The sequence below is a fragment of the Geotrypetes seraphini genome, chromosome 7 (genome assembly GCF_902459505.1).
Source record: "Geotrypetes seraphini chromosome 7, aGeoSer1.1, whole genome shotgun sequence".
In the NCBI taxonomy this organism is placed as follows: domain Eukaryota; kingdom Metazoa; phylum Chordata; class Amphibia; order Gymnophiona; family Dermophiidae; genus Geotrypetes; species Geotrypetes seraphini.
Window position 1 is genome coordinate 17,975,475 of NC_047090.1, and position 15,633 is coordinate 17,991,107.

Below are 15,633 nucleotides of genomic sequence, written 5' to 3' on the forward strand. Positions count from 1 at the left end.
AGGATGGAAGAGGAGACTTACCTGAAGCCACAGGTCTCGACGGGGCATCCCCTGAAGTCCTAGCGGAGGAGGGCGACTTCGACGAGGCCAAAGTCGAGGCTGGAGCGAGACCGAGGCTGCACTGCCTGAGGGATCCATGGCCCCAAAAAGTGCGAGGATCTTCGCCTGCCTTCTACGAAGTGCTCGTGGTTGAAGGGTAGCACAGTGCGGGCAGGACTCAACCCGATGATCAGCCCCAAGGCACTCAATGCACCAACGGTGGGGTCAGTGATAGAGATAACCCTACCGCACTGAGTGCACTTTTTAAATCCAGTAACAGCCTGGGACATAAGTCCAACCCACCGCCGCAGTCACACGAGGTTAGTCGGCCTAGCCGGAACCGGGGCCCCGGGTCAACGACAAAGGAAATGAAAAATATAAGTTTAAAATGGTTGGGGTTTTTTTTTTTTTTTTTTAGGAAACGCGCTGCACAGCGAGCGACTCACTCGTTCAAAATAAAAAAGCAAGCCGCAGTGCAAGAGGCACTCCGATCACGCAGAGTAGAGGAACAGGGCTTCTGGCTCTGGAGATGCATGCCCTGACTCGGGTGGGAAGGCGCATGCGCGGTACACGCGCAAACCTGAAGATCTACAAGCAACTTTGCTTGCGAGACTGTCCTGATGACATCGCCCACATGTAGAGAAGATGCTGCCTGCTTGTCCTGGGATCATCCAGATGTCACAAGAGCCTCCCTCCTACCCAATTTTTGGATAATTTCACAGAAGGCAATATCAAAAAAATGGATCTGACACACTATTTCTATAATTGAATTCTCTTTTAAAGATTTTTTTCTTCCTCTCGTTATAAAAGAAAATGAAAATCCTATTGTTTAAACTTGAAGGACACATAGGGCTCCTTTTACTAAGGTGCGTTAGGGCATTAACGTGCAGAATTGCCACGGGTGCTAGACCTTAACGCCAGCATTGAGCTGGTGTTAGTTCTAGCCGCGTAGCGCACGGTAATATCCTGCATGCGCTAAAACGCTAGAGCACCTTAGTAAGAGGAGCCCATACAGTCTTTTCAGTACAGTTCTTTCAGCAAGACAAAGGTCATTCTGTAGAAGGCAAACAGCCTATCCCTCTTACTCCTACTGCTGTGCTTACAATTCCTATTTGAAAATAAAAGTCATTGCAGACCTCCAATAGCATACTTTTTGATTTAAAGTTTTCAAAAAGAGCAAGCAAGAAAAACACCTTTCAAGGAGTAAAGAAATATTGGAAGAAATATCTTTCAAAAGTAAATCGGCAGAACCCTTCAATGCTACACTGGACAGAGAATATGGATCTATAATTGCCCATGTAGTAACTTGATTACAGTAATTTGCTCCATTCCAGTTACAAAAATTTCAAATTTAAGGGTGGAGTGAGAAAATTGAAGCTGCTATATTTTGTCAGTTTCTCCTCATGTATTTGGGCCCGGAATAATTGATCAAGTAAATATTCTGCAGTGCAAGTGAACATCAGATCAATAAGAATCAGAAATCAGGGCCAGTATTTGGTTGAAAAATATATTCAAAACCTTAAATAAAAGACAATATCAAAGTACACATTATTTAACATAAAGAGAAAATAATCATTTCACTGCTTCCGAAGACAGCCATGTGTAACTTGCTCTTGGTTGCATCCAGTGGGTAAACAGCTAACCATTTTTCAGAAGTCAGATTTTGCACCACAAAAATAATTTTAAGGTTCGCTTTTACGAAAACATTTAGGGCTACTTTTAGAAAGGTGCACTAGCGTTTTTAACGCACACACCGGATTAAGCACGCGCTGGCTGAAAATCTACCGCCTGGTCAAAAGGAGGCGGTGGCAGCTAGCGCATGCTCTTCCATGCGTTAAGGCCCTAGCGCGGCTTTGTAAAAGTGGTAGCTGCCCTGAAGCCCAAAGGGATTTAAAGGCTTCAGGGCCACTGCCACGCAGCTTTGTAAACAAATGCTAGAAACACACCGCACTTTCACTTAATATGAATTAAATCACAACAACCCAAACTGCAACTGGTTGTAATTCTGTGGTGGGAATAACAAAGACAACAAGAACGCACAGGGAGAGTAATGCAGGGGTGTCCAATGTCAGTCCTCGAGGGCCGCAATCCAGTCGGGTTTTCAGGATTTCCCCAATGAATATGCATGAGATCTATTAGCATACAATGAAAGCAGTGCATGCAAATAGACCTCATGTATATTCACTGGGGAAATCCTGAAAATCCGACTGGACTGCAGCCCTCGAGGACCGACATTGGACACCCCTGACTTAATATGAATTAAATCACAACAACCAAAACTGCAACTGGTTGTAATTCTGTGGTGGGAATAACAAAGACAACAAGAACGCACAGGGAGAGTAATGGATAGTAATATTAATAGTAGATTCAAGGGGCCTGCAGGGTACAATCAGAACAGCCAGAAGTGGTGATGGTGGCTGTGATATTCTTGGAAGAGCACCATTTCTCAGAAACTCACTCATCTCCTATGGCATCCTGAAAACTGCAAATGATAGTTTAAATTAAAATCTCTGGAGTGCAAGGTTTTCTTTTTGGAGAGGCAGTGAAAAAAAAAAGGTTTTTTTTTTTAACAACTAAGAACATAATCAGATAATTCTCACACAATGTTTTGGAACATTTGTATTGTTGTTAAGAAAAGAGTTAAGTTTGCTTTTTTTCAATGACCAATATTGTTTTATTTCACTTTTGTCTTAGGGATCCACTACAAATTAATGAACAGTAAGTTGCTTTTGTAATCTACAGCTTTTCCTACATAGGCTGTTCTCTTGAACCATGTTGGCAGACAGGCTTTTTACCTTCCCTTCCAGTTCCAATGTCTCCTCTTTAACCCTGTTGTCCCCTATCTTCATCCTTTATGGCTATTTATCCCTAGGTACATAGCGTCAATAAAACTGTCAGCTGATTATTTATTTCCCGATCCCTGCCTTCCTTTATCTCAATTTAGACCCCCATTCAATTCCCCCCCCCCCCCCCCCCACTCAACTCTTTTGTCCTAATGCTTTCCCAAAGAAATAAACACAACAATCATTTTCTCACAGGTCAAATATGTACCTAATTAATCACATGCACATTAAACAAGGAAGTCTAAAACTATCCAAACCTTGGACACTGTAAATAAGGGTTCCAGAGTAGTTCAGAAGAAAAAAGAAAACAACAAATCCCAGGTGTCCTTTTCCAGGGTCTAACGCCCCACCACACTCTCAAAAGTGTCGTTTTTAAAAAGTCACCGAAATTTGAGCCCCTGCCACTTTCCAGGTCTCTGGTGCCCCCCCCTCCCCACCCCGGCAGTCTTCTTGCCTCCCGAAATCACTCCTGAAGCCGCCCTTGAATTTCCTCCCATGCAACAAGTTGCCCAGACCGAAACTTCAGCTCCGAAGGGCGAAAAGATCTCTCGCCTCTCCTTCCTTTGTCCTCCTGCTGGAACTGTTGACCTTCCCTCCCCCCCCCTCCCTTCTCCCTCGTTCATCTCTCTTCCTGTCTCGTTGGTCTTTCACCCCTTCTTAGATTCTCTCTCCCTGCCCAATGCTCGTGACTCCTTATCCCTCTCGTTCGTCTCTATCCTCTCTCTTATTTCCCCTCCTTCTCTTCCCGTTCCCAGGGCCGACGGCCAGGATCTGCTGAGCCGCAGGGCCGCGGCTGGGGGAATGAATCGGAGGGTGGGGGAATGAATCGGAGGGTGGGGGAGTGAATCGGAGGGTGGGGGAATGACCCAGGCTGCCGGGCTTACGGTCTCTCTTCTGGTCCAAGGAAGCATTGCACCGGAGGAACAGACATTTGCAAGGCTCTCTGAACCCCCCGACCCCCCCCCCCCCAGATTGGCTTCTCTTTAGTTTCTCTTGGCAGAGATAACGCTAAGCAGATCCCGCCCGCCACATTTTTTAAGGACTATATACACTAACATAAAAAATAACCCCCAAAGTTTAGGGAAGAAAGTTTGCGAGCAATATTTTTTAAGGATGAAAAAAGCAGTATCGTCTTCGCTTGATCGGCTGAGATTTATAGGTCTTGTTGTGCAGGATCTGTCGCAAAAGCAGGAAGTTCGGAGTCTGGAAAAATGTGAAAAATGTGAACGATGCAATTCCCGAAAGCTGACTCGACGGGGGGAAACGAGAGCGAGAGAAAAGGAAATTCCAGGCTACAAGAAACTCACCTGAAACGCACAAAGAGGGAGGTGGAGAGGCAAGAGGCTGTGTGGATCGGGGGTGGGGCGGGGGACCTGATTTTAAAATAAAAGTGAGGGGGGGGTGTTTCCAGGAGTTTGCGAGGAGAAAGTCTGGAATTTGAAGAATGGGGATTGGTATGAAACGAACGCAGCTGGAAGGAGGGGTTTCTGGGTTCACGTCGAGCCTTGTGAAAGAGATTGGGAGGAGACTCGAAGCTCAGGGGCACAGTTACAGGCTTCGTTGGTGACTGAGCGCAAGGCATGGAATTTTTTTTTTTAAAAACCCCAACCACCCCAAAACAACCCACCCTTACCAGGGATCGGGCGGTGGTAGTGAATAAAGGGCAGGGGGAGGAGACAGACCGAGGTTGGGAAACTTACAGTAGAGAATGACACGGTGACAAAAGTCATCCCCGTCCCCGCGGATAACCGCGGGAAACCATCTTCGTGTCATTCTTTACAGAGAGAGCGAAGAATCAGGGTATGAATGGCCACAACCACTGACCCGCAAGCTTTGCTTTGAAGAATGCTGGTGTAGAAGGCTTGTGATTGAAATAGACACTAGAAAATGACATGGGATTATTTCCCGCGGTTATCCGCGGGGACGGTGCTGAATTTTGTCACCGTGTCATTCTCTAACTTACAGTAAACTCAGATCGGAGCCAGACAGGAGGAAAAGAAAGGGAGGAGCATTGTACAAACTGCCATTGTACTACACCCAAAACAGTGATCATGTGGCATAAAATCCAACGGGAGGTTTTTACAGGACAGGAAGTCTGAGAAAGAACTGTCCTGACAAAACAGAAACTCTCTTACTCCAGGGGCAAGCACAATTCCGGTGTGGACTTCAGAGAAACAAAGAGATAAAAGTGGTCTTACCGAAGGTCATACAAAAGTCAGGATAGGAAGCCAGGAGTTAATGGCTGCCAAGACGTAGGATTCAAAGACTAAGCCAACAGACTTGCAGGAGTACCCCAAGATAAAGCCTCTAAAATAAAAAAAAAAAGAACTTCGGCTAACTAACAAAGAATTCAGGTTTCTATTCACGAATATTTATGAAAAGCCAGTTTTGAATAGGAAAGTGTGTTCTTTAACCCTTAACTCTCTTGTCATTTAAGGTTACTTACTGCTTCCCTTCAAATCTTCTGTACTGTAATTGCTGTGGCTTTTTCATTGTGTTTTCTTCCTTCTGATTTCTTTGCTGACATTTCTGGAATTTTAAGACCTTGCAGTGTCCACTATTTTCAGACCATGTACTATACATATTTAGGGACTGGCCTGTGCAAAAAGTCTGTATATGGTTGAACCCACAGCAAAACAATTTAGCAGAGATAATCCTAAAATATTTCAAGCAGTGCTGCTGACTTTCATGGGATTATACCTTTACTTCTGTTTCACCTTAGCCCAAATATCTGAGCATCCCAGATATTGAGTAAGCTCTTTCATACATATGCTTACCTCACTGATATTATGTTATACAACTTACACATGCATCAAGTTAATACCAATAATCTTAACAAGAATAAATTAAATAATAATTTAGGAAGTCATAAATACGACACACACACCAGCCTAAGATGAATTAGGAGATTTCAATATCTAGGGGCACAGCCCCCAAAAGTTCAACATTATGTACATTAAAAGACCTTTTTACTAAAATGCAATAGATTTTGCAATTATGGTGTCTTAATGCAAAAAAATTAATATGCAGTCAATACAAGATCAATGCAGCAACTATTGTACTCTGCAGTAAGAGTGTTCATTAGTGCTCAATACTCTGGTCACAATTATTGCACATGTCTTTAGTATCTCCTTTTTAATAGGCACTAATGCTCAACTGACAGAATGTGATAAGTGCCATGATTTTCCTACAATATTATATCTATGCTCATTCAGCATCCATGCCCTGCCTAGTTTCCACCCCTAATATGAAATGCATTTAATCCATGAATTTGCTTGTGACAGACCTTGCGGATCTAAACCCGTACGGCCTTAAAAATCTGAGGTCCGTATCGGTCCGTGTCCGTGCCGCTTGTAGTTTCTGTCACTGACAGACCTTGATGAGATTTTTGCACTGACGGATCCGTCTCAGCAAAGGGAGGGAAAAGTGTTAGGATCCGTCAGCGCTAAAATCTCTTCGGGGTCTGTCAGAGCCAGAGACTAGTGCTGGAGTTTGGAGACTTCTTTTCCATAACGCACGTCCAAAACCTATGTCCCCGCTCTCTTGGCTTCTGCTCTGCCGCTCCAGCACTAGTCTCTGGCTCTGACAGACCTCAAAGAGATTTTAGCGCTGACGGATCCTAACACTTTTCCCTCCCTTTGCTGAGATGGATCCGTCAGTGTAAAAATCTCATCAAGGTCTGTCAGCGACAGAAACTACAAGCGCCACCGACACGGACCGACACGGACCTCAGATTTTTAAGGCCGTACGGGTTTAGATCCGTCAGGTCCATGAGGTCCGCGTTTTACCCCTTCCCTGCTGTTAACACGGTAACAGTTATTGCACATATGCAGTATTAGCTAACATGCTGGATTGTAAAAGGGCCCTAAGATCTATAACTGCAGTAGCAGGAAAATTCATAACAAGCAAAAAACTTAAACACTCCACCATAAGAAGAGGGAATCACCAAACAAAACTCTGGCAAATTAAAGCCTGCAGAATGGAGTAGATCAGGAGTATCAAGATATGGCCTGCAGAGTAATTAGATTTGGCTCGAGAGAAAATACCCTTTCTGTTCCTTCCCTCCCTCCATCCCATTGTCCACCATCTCTCCCCCAGCTTCCCGGTCTCACCTTCAAAGCCAATTACAGCAGCCTGCAGAGGATCGCCCTTGCTGTAACGATCCTAGCAGGCTGCCATCGGCCTTCGCAGCACAGTCCCATACGTCAGAGGAAGGGAAGGACCATGGCAGAAGGAACATGCTGCGGAGGCTGACGGCAGTCTGCTAGAATCGCTACAGCACCGGCAATCATCTGCAGGCTACCGTAATTAGTTTTGAAGGTGAGACCGGGAAGCCGGAGGACGCTAAAACGAAGGGGGAACACATGCAGGCCTTTGAGGGGGGGCCCTGGTGTAGAAGTACATGGAAGGAGGGAGGGAAGAGAGGGTCCAAAGAGACATGCATAAGCCGGACTGAGGGTGGGGGGAGGAGAAGAAATAATGGGTCTAAAAACAGGAGAGGGAGAGAGATGGTGGACAATGGGATGGAGGGAGGGTAGGAACAGAAAGGGAGAAAAGTTGGACACAAGGGATGATGTGGAGGGGGATAGAGATACTGGATAGGAGGGTAGTTGGGAAGAGAAAGGGAGAGATGGTGGACCCAGGGCCAGATTAAAGGGTAGGCCCAATAGGCACGTGCCTAGGGCCCAAAATTGTCAGGGGGGCCCATTGAAGGAGGGCAAACACAATACTCACCTTTCCAATTTTTTTTTTTTTTACAATGGCAATGGGCCCCCCCCAGCATCGATGACAATGCGGGCCACACACACCCCCCGGCATTGATTGCAACACGGCCATCCCGGCATCAACAGAAATATGGCCAGCTCTGCTCAGAACAAGTGACGTCAGAGTGGGGTGGACCGGCAGCTGTGCTGAGGTGCAGGAAGGTCCCATGATGACTGCGTCTGCTGGCTCTGCTCGAAAGAAGTGACGTTGGAAGAGGATGGACCGGCAGACACAGTCATCACAGGACCTTGCAGCAACTCCCTGCGTTTGCCAGTCAACTCCCTCTGACGTCACTTCTTCCGGAGCAGAGCCGGCAGCTGCAGTTATCGCGGGACCTTGCATAGCATTGGTTTGAAGGGAAAGAGAAAGGAACATGGAAGGGTGATGGAGGGTGAGAAAGGGGGCAGGGTGGTATGTAAAGGTGGTGGGAAGGGTGGTATGGAAGAGTGATGGGGCAGGGTGGTGGAGGGAGAGAAAGGGTGCAGATGCTGATGGAATTGGTGTGCAGGGAAAGGGGAGAGACAAGGGGGAAGGATACTGGAGGGAAAGATGCTGATTGAAGTGGGGGGGAAGGAGAGAGTGAAATGCCAGATCATGGGGGTGTGGGAGAGGGAAGTGAAGGAGAGGAGAGAGATGCCAGACCATTGGAGGAGGGAAGGAAAGAAGATGGATGCCAGACCAATGGGGGTGAAGGGAGAGATGGAAGAGGGAGGCATACAGTTTCTGGAAGTGGCATAGAAGGAGAGAAGATGCCATATAGAAGGGGCAGACAGTGGATGAAAGGAAGAGAGTGACAAGAAGATGAGGAAAGCAGAAACCAGAGAAGACAAAGGTAGAAAAAAAAATGGGTTTGTTTGTTTTTTTTGCTTTATGGGATATGTGTCACTGTTTCTTTGGTGTTGCATTGTATGTAGAGTCAAGCTTCTTGGTGGTTCAGTTTAACCTTTGTCTACGTATTTCTATTTCAGAGGTCTCAAAGTCCCTCCTTGAGGGCCGCAATCCAGTCAGGTTTTCAGGATTTCCCCAATGAATGTGCATTGAAAGCAGTGCATGCACATAGATCTCGTGCATATTCATTGGGGAAATCCTGAAAACCCGACTGGATTGCAGCCCTCAAGGAGGGACTTTGAGATCCCAATCTATTTTATCCCCCCTTTTACAAAACCATAGAGCAGAGGTGCTGAAATGGTCAATCGCGATTGACCAGTAGATCGCAAAGGCAACGCAAGTCAATCATGTTGCCTTTGTGATCTTGTTCTTCTTGCCTCCCTGAGCCGAGCCAGGCGCATACAAGCGCCAGACCAACAAGCCTTCACCTCTGATGTCAATTCTGATGTCTACGAGGAAGTTCTGGCCTGGGCCAGCCAATCGCTGCCTGGCTGGCCTGCAACTTCCTCTCTGATGTCAGAATTGACTTCGGGGGAGGGGAGGGGAAGGCTTGTGGGCATGGCATTTGTACATGCCAGGCCTGGCTTGGGGAAGCAGGGAGAAATCGACGTGGTGGCTTGGGGGGGGGCAGGGAGAGACAAAGAATCTGGAAAGTGGAGAAATCAGCACAATGGCTTGGGGAGGCAGGGGGAGAGAGAAAAAAGAGGCAGGCAGGGGGAAGAGAAAGAAATACAAATAAAGAGGGGGGCAGGGGAAGAGAGAAAGAAAGACAGGCAGGCAGGGGGAGAGAGAAAGAAAGACAAAGAGGAGAGCAGGGGGAGAGAGGAAGAAAGACAGAAATAAAGAGGGGGCAGGGGGAGAGAAAGAAAGGCAGGTAGGGGGAGAGAGAAAGAAAGACAAATAAAGAGGGGAGCAGGGGGAGAGAGAAAGAAAGACAGAAATAAAGGGGGCAGGGGAGAGAGAAAGAAAGAGAAAGAAATGGGAGGCAAAAAGAAAGAAAGGCAGAAAGAAAGAAATATTGGATTTACAGTCAGAAGAAGGAAGTGCAATTTAGTGATCAAAATGTGTCCATTTTGAGAATTTATATCTGCTGTCTATATTTTGCACTATAGCCCCTTTTACTAAACCGCAATAGTGGTTTTTAGCACAGGGAGTCTATGAGCGTCAGGAGCAGGACGGGGCATTCAATGTAGCTACCAGTGCTAAAAACCGCTATCGCAGTTTAGTAAAAGGGGAGGGGGTATATTTGTCTATTTTTGTTTAGTTCTCTGCGTACAGTGTGCTTTGTGTTTTTTAAAATTTTATTGTTGCTAGATAATTTGACTCGGTCATTTTAAAAGTAGCTCGCAAGCCAAAAAACGTGTGGGCACCCCTGCCGTATAGTGTTTTGTTTAGCAGCGGCCGTGGTGGTAACAGCTCCAACGCTCAGAATTTTATGAGCATTTGAGCTGTTAACACCATGGCTAATAACCGCACTACAGTTTTGTAAAAGGGGGAGGGCAGGATTGTGATGACATATTCCATACTAGGCCAAGGTGTTTGTGTTCTTTGTATTCAAAAAACATGGTTTTCTGTTAGGATTGACTGTGCAGGATTGATCTGTACTAGTCTGGCTTGTTTAGTTTCACAATGGGTGTATTGATGTTGTACTTCTCACTGCAGTATGTAAGATGCTGCCTTTTCCCAGGTACAGTCTTGTGCGACCTGTGGATTGTTACAAAAAATTATGTTTTTCATACAGATGAGAGGGTGTCAAAAAAATGATGGGCCCCGGGTGTCACATATGCTAGGTACACCACTGCGCTGGGGTTTTGCTTTTTCCCTTGGAAAAAAAAATTACACACTCTCTCGCCCCTCGCTACTAATTAAAAATAATAAATAATAACACTATTGAACGGCAGCAGCAAGAACCTCCAGAAGCCCCCTCAATCCACCATAGAAAATGATCTGCAAATAGGGAAACAAAAAGGAGACCATAAGAACATAAGAATTGCCGCTGCTGGGTCAGGCCAGTGGTCCATCGTGACCAACAGTCCGCTCACATGGCGGCCCTTAGGTCAAAGACCAGTGCCCTAACTGAGACTAGCCTTACCTGCGTACGTTCTGGTTCAGCAGGATCTTGTCTAACTTTATCTTGAATCCCTGGAGGGTGTTTTCCCCTATAATAGCCCCCGAAGACGTTCCAGATTTCCGCCACTCTCTGGGTGAAGAACTTCCTTACGTTTTTACGGAATCTATCCCCTTTTAACTTTAGAGAGTGCCTTCTCGTTCTCCCTACCTTGGAGAGGGTGAACAACCTGTCTTTATCTATGGTTGAGTTTTATCTTTATATAGTCATTTTTAACTATAGCTACTTTGTATCACGGGTCAAATGATGATGTCATAAATTTTGAATATAAAGCACATGCGTGGAGTCGGCAGTTTGCCGGCGCCATTTTTTGATCTGCAAAGGGCAGTTCAAGCTGTTCACAGTGAGTACCATTAGTTTTAAAATAATTCACTTTAAGGTTGCTATGTTACATGAAGTGTGTAGTTGCAATTTGTAATAATTGTTTTAATTTTTGTAGCCAGAACACATAGACCCCTGAAGAAGCCAGTAACTGGCGAAACGGGTCCCATCGGGCCATCTGTTCACGCCATGAAACAAGCGACTAGCTAAAAGATAAGTGTCGCTTTTCTATATATAATTTTTGCACATATTATCAAGTGTGGTTGTTTTGAAGAGTCTATCATTGATTATAAGCAAAACCTATGAAAGCCCGATAGCTGCAAATAGCTGTTTCAATGTGATCATTGACCAGTACAGGACTCTGAGGGCTTCATATTAAAGTATTATTCCACACCTATTATTTAATTAAGTGATCAAAAGTCCAGCGGTTGGTTTATCTAATAACAAACCAGCCAAGGATGTAGTCCAGGGCCGGATTAACCAATAGGCCCAGTAGGCATGTGCCTAGGTACCGAAATGGTCAGGGGGGCCCGATGAAGGAGGGCATCAACTTTGGTTTTTTCCAAACGGCGATGGACCCCTCCAGTATGATCAGCAACGTGGCCCCCCCAATCAGCAATGCGGACCCCCATCGACGGAAAGTAAGACAAGCAAGCAACGCGGGTAAGAAAGGCAATGGGAACTGTAATTTTGCAAGCGGTGCTGCTTGCCCAAAGCTTCCCTCTGACGCAGCTTCCTGTTTCCGCCTGGGTGCGTCAGAGGGAAGCTTTGGGCAAGCAGCACCGCTTGCAAAATTACAGTTCCCATTGCCTTTTTTACCCGCATTGCTTGCTTGTGTTGCTTTCTGTCGACGGGGGGCCGCATTGCCGATCGAGGGGGACCCGTGTTGCCCATCGATGCTTGGGGGGGTTGTCACCGTTCTAAAAAAATCAGAGTGAAAGGTGAGTGGTGACATGGGCCTGGAGTGGAGTGAGAGAGAGAAGGGGGCAAGGCAGAGCAGGGCAGATGATGGATGTGGGAAGAAAGGGGCAGGGCAGGGCAGATGATGGATGTAGGAAGAAAGGGGCAGGGCAGATGATGGAAGTGAGGAGAAGGGTGCAGGGCAGATGATGGATGTGGGAAGAAAGGGGCAGGGCAGATGATGGAAGTGGGGAGAAGGGAGCAGGGCAGATGATGGATGTGGGAAGAAAGGGGCAGGGAGGGCAAATGATGGAAGTGGGGAGAAGAGAGACAAAAGGGAGCAGGGCAGATGATGGAAATGGGGAGAACTTGTGCCCAGCCCTCACCTACTCAACACTACTACTGCTTTCCCACATGCTGGATGGAGGGACAAAGATAGTTAGTGAGATAGTGGATGGGTGAAGGAAAGGGGTGGCAAGCTGTGAGTAGACACAATGAAAAGAGGGAAACTGAGGGCTGAATAGTAAGAAATAATTTAATTTAGACAGAGGCAGAAAATAGAGAAGGAAGACCAGGGAAGAAAAGGAAAGGGAAGAGAGAGGAAAGAGATGCCAAAGAACGGGGAAGGACACAGAGATATCACATCTGAGTGAAGGAAATGAGAAGAGAGTTGCTAAAAACCACAGGAGGAGGAGGGAAAGAGAGATGAAAGGAGAGATGCCAGACTATGAGGGGAACAGAGGGAAGGTGATGGATGCCAGACCAAGGGGGGGAGGGGGCAGGGGCAGAGATGGCAGAGGAAGACAAACATTTTCTGGATGGGGCAGACAGTGGATGGAAGGAAGAGAATGATGAGAAGATGAGCAAAGCAGAAACCGGACAACAAAGGTAGAAAAAAAATTTATATTTGTTTTATTTATTTATTTTTGTTTTAGGATATGGTATTATTATAGTTGTGTTGATAATCGTTTATTAATAGAAAATGGAAATAAGATGATACTGTTTATTGAACTAATTTTAATACATTTTTTACAAATTCAGAGACCATAACTCCTTTCCTCAGGTCAGGACAGGGTTACTGTAACAGCAGTACAGTTTACTGATCTGAAGAAAGAGGTTTTAACCTCTGAAAGCTAAGGGCTCCTTTTATCAAGCCGCGCTAGCGGGGTTAACACGCGTGACTTTTCATCACGCACTAACCTCTGCGCTGGCCAAAAACTACCACCTGCTCAAGAGGAGGCGGTAGCGGCTAGTGCGTCCGGCGGTTTAGCGCAAGCTATTACACGCTTTAAACCGCTAGCACGGCCTGATAAAAGGAGCCCTAAGTAAGAAATGTATTAGTCCAATAAAATGATAGGCACTAAATTTTCTTCCCGCTATGCCCCATGCCTCCTACCCATATGCAAAATATAAATTGGTAGGCTTCCCAAAGCCCTGCCAGCTGAAGATCTCTTTCTCTAGGAAGGAAGGGGAGTTTTGTTCAGAGATGTTTGGAGGTTGCATAGAAGAAAAACTGTACACTAGCACTGGTATGGTAATCTTTGTTTGTTTTGAATTTTTAAAATAAAAAAAATAAAGTGGAAATAAAGAAGTAAATACAAGGGGCGGGGCAGGGGGGTCCAGTGTACTTTTGTGCCTAGGGGCCCTCGATGAATTAATCCTGCCCTGGATATAGTAATAGTACTGCATAAGAGACGTACCACATAATTCACAATTTTCCTCCAAAAATCCCGTATGCTAGGGCAGGACCAAAAAGCATGGAGAAATGAATGGGTGTGTTGAGTACATTTTTGACAATCCGGCGATTCACTATATCCAGATTTATGCAGCTGACCCCGGGTAAAGTATGCACGATGTAGCACTTGGAATTGACATTCTCTCAGATCAGCGCTTGCTGAAATGCTTGATATGCGGCGTATTAATGCAACCAAATTTAAAGAAAGTTCAGGAATTTGCAGGACATTCAGTTAATGGAGTGTCGCTACTAAGGTTTCTGGAATGAGAGTATGATGGCCGACTACTGCTGGATGTTTTGCTGTGACATTCCAGACACAACTCACAAAAATAAATCATACTCTAAACATTTTTGAAGAAATATTGGTTGCTAAGTGACAAAGTTCAGTATAATTATGCTATGCTGTATGCTTATTTGACTTTGGACCGAAGATACTGTAACATTTCTTTAAGTTGCTGCAATTCTTAAAATCCTATACAGTTTTTACTCGAGACACTAGTTTCTTCGTTACCTTTACCAGACTCTTCCAACGTTTCTTCCCGAGTGCACGTATGCACTGTGCCAACAGTCAAGACAGACTCTTGATAAAGGCACAGACGCAGAAACACTGCCGGTGTTGAGTCTTTGAGCTATTGTGGCATATTCATCAATAAAGTTATTTTGAACTATACACCCCTGGCTGATCTTTTGACATTTTGTCCTCACGACTTCTTTGTTGTGTGATAGATCAAACCTTGTCCATAACCCCACCATAGATTTATTCATTCTTTTCAGACAAAAACTTCTAATTCTAAGCCTTGCCCTGTTTTCTTTTTAGCAAGGTATATGTTACTGAGAAAGGCAAATTTCGTATATAATTTTCAAATGTCGTGATCTAGTTTAACCACTGGATGTCTCTGTTTAACCACAGTACTGTAGGTAAAAGCTAAAGCACTGTTCAGAAGTGTAGAAAATAATCTGTTCCCAGTATCCCTGTCCTCACACAATTAAACTTTGTGACATTCCAAGCCACCTGTCATTGTAGACCCATCTTTAGACACATTTTCTTTCAGCTGAAATATTACTTAGAAAATATTTTAAAACTGGAAATATGAGTCCAGGTTATGTACCTGCCATCATCACTAGCAATGTCAACTAGAGGAGCGATAGATATAGCCCCAGCATTAGCAGATGGGGAACTCATTGCCTTCTTAGAGGACACTCAAGATATGCCAAGGACCAGCAATTTCATCCTGCTATTTAAAGCTTCTGGTGAAATGGGAACTGAATTCTGAATTAAAGTAGACTGAGCTCTCATTTGGACTATCCAGAATTTATTTCCTATTTATATTCCCCTTACTGTTCTCCCAGGGGAGCTCAGAGTGGTTTACAGTAATTTATTCAGGTACTCAACTCAAAAAAAAAGAACAAAAAAGAAACAACCAACAACATCGCCAACTACAGACCCGTCGCAAATATCCCTCTGGCTGCCAAATGAATGGAAGGCCTGGTAAATGCTGACCTAAACAAATACTTAGACAAATTCAACCTACTACATACCAACCAATCCGGTTTCAGACCTGGCTTCAGCACCGAAACTATAATGGCCTCCCTTCTAAACTTCCTACACTCCCTTCTCAGTCAAGGCTCCAACGCTTTGATCCTCCAACTGGATCTAAGCAGCGCCTTTGACCTATTTGACCACTCCATCATGCTGCACTGTTTAGAGTCAATAGGCATCTCAGGAAACACCCTTACCTGGTTCCGGGGATTTCTCGAGCTCAGGTCTTATCAAGTACTCAAAGATGATAACCTCTCCTTCAGCTGGAACAACAACTGTGGACTCCCACCAAGGCTCCCCGCTCTCACCGACCCTTTTCAATATCTACCTCATCTCATTGGGACACCTATTACAGAGCTTAAATCTCATCTTCCACATTTATGCTGACGATATCACCGTCGTACTTCCATTATCCGATATTTCTCCGAGTTTCATAACTTACCTATCCAATATCCTAAACCAAGTAGAACTCTGG

At 45.2% G+C, this 15,633-nt stretch overlaps 1 protein-coding gene across 1 annotated transcript in view; it reads right to left on the bottom strand.

Annotated features, from left to right (window-relative positions):
• Positions 1-4,347, bottom strand: part of TEAD4 (TEA domain transcription factor 4) — a 250,246-nt gene extending 245,899 nt beyond the window's left edge. Inside the window, 1 exon segment of the mRNA XM_033951410.1 lies at positions 4,190-4,347. The gene's annotated coding sequence lies outside the window, so the exon portion shown is untranslated.
• Positions 4,348-15,633: the final 11,286 nt, after the last annotated feature.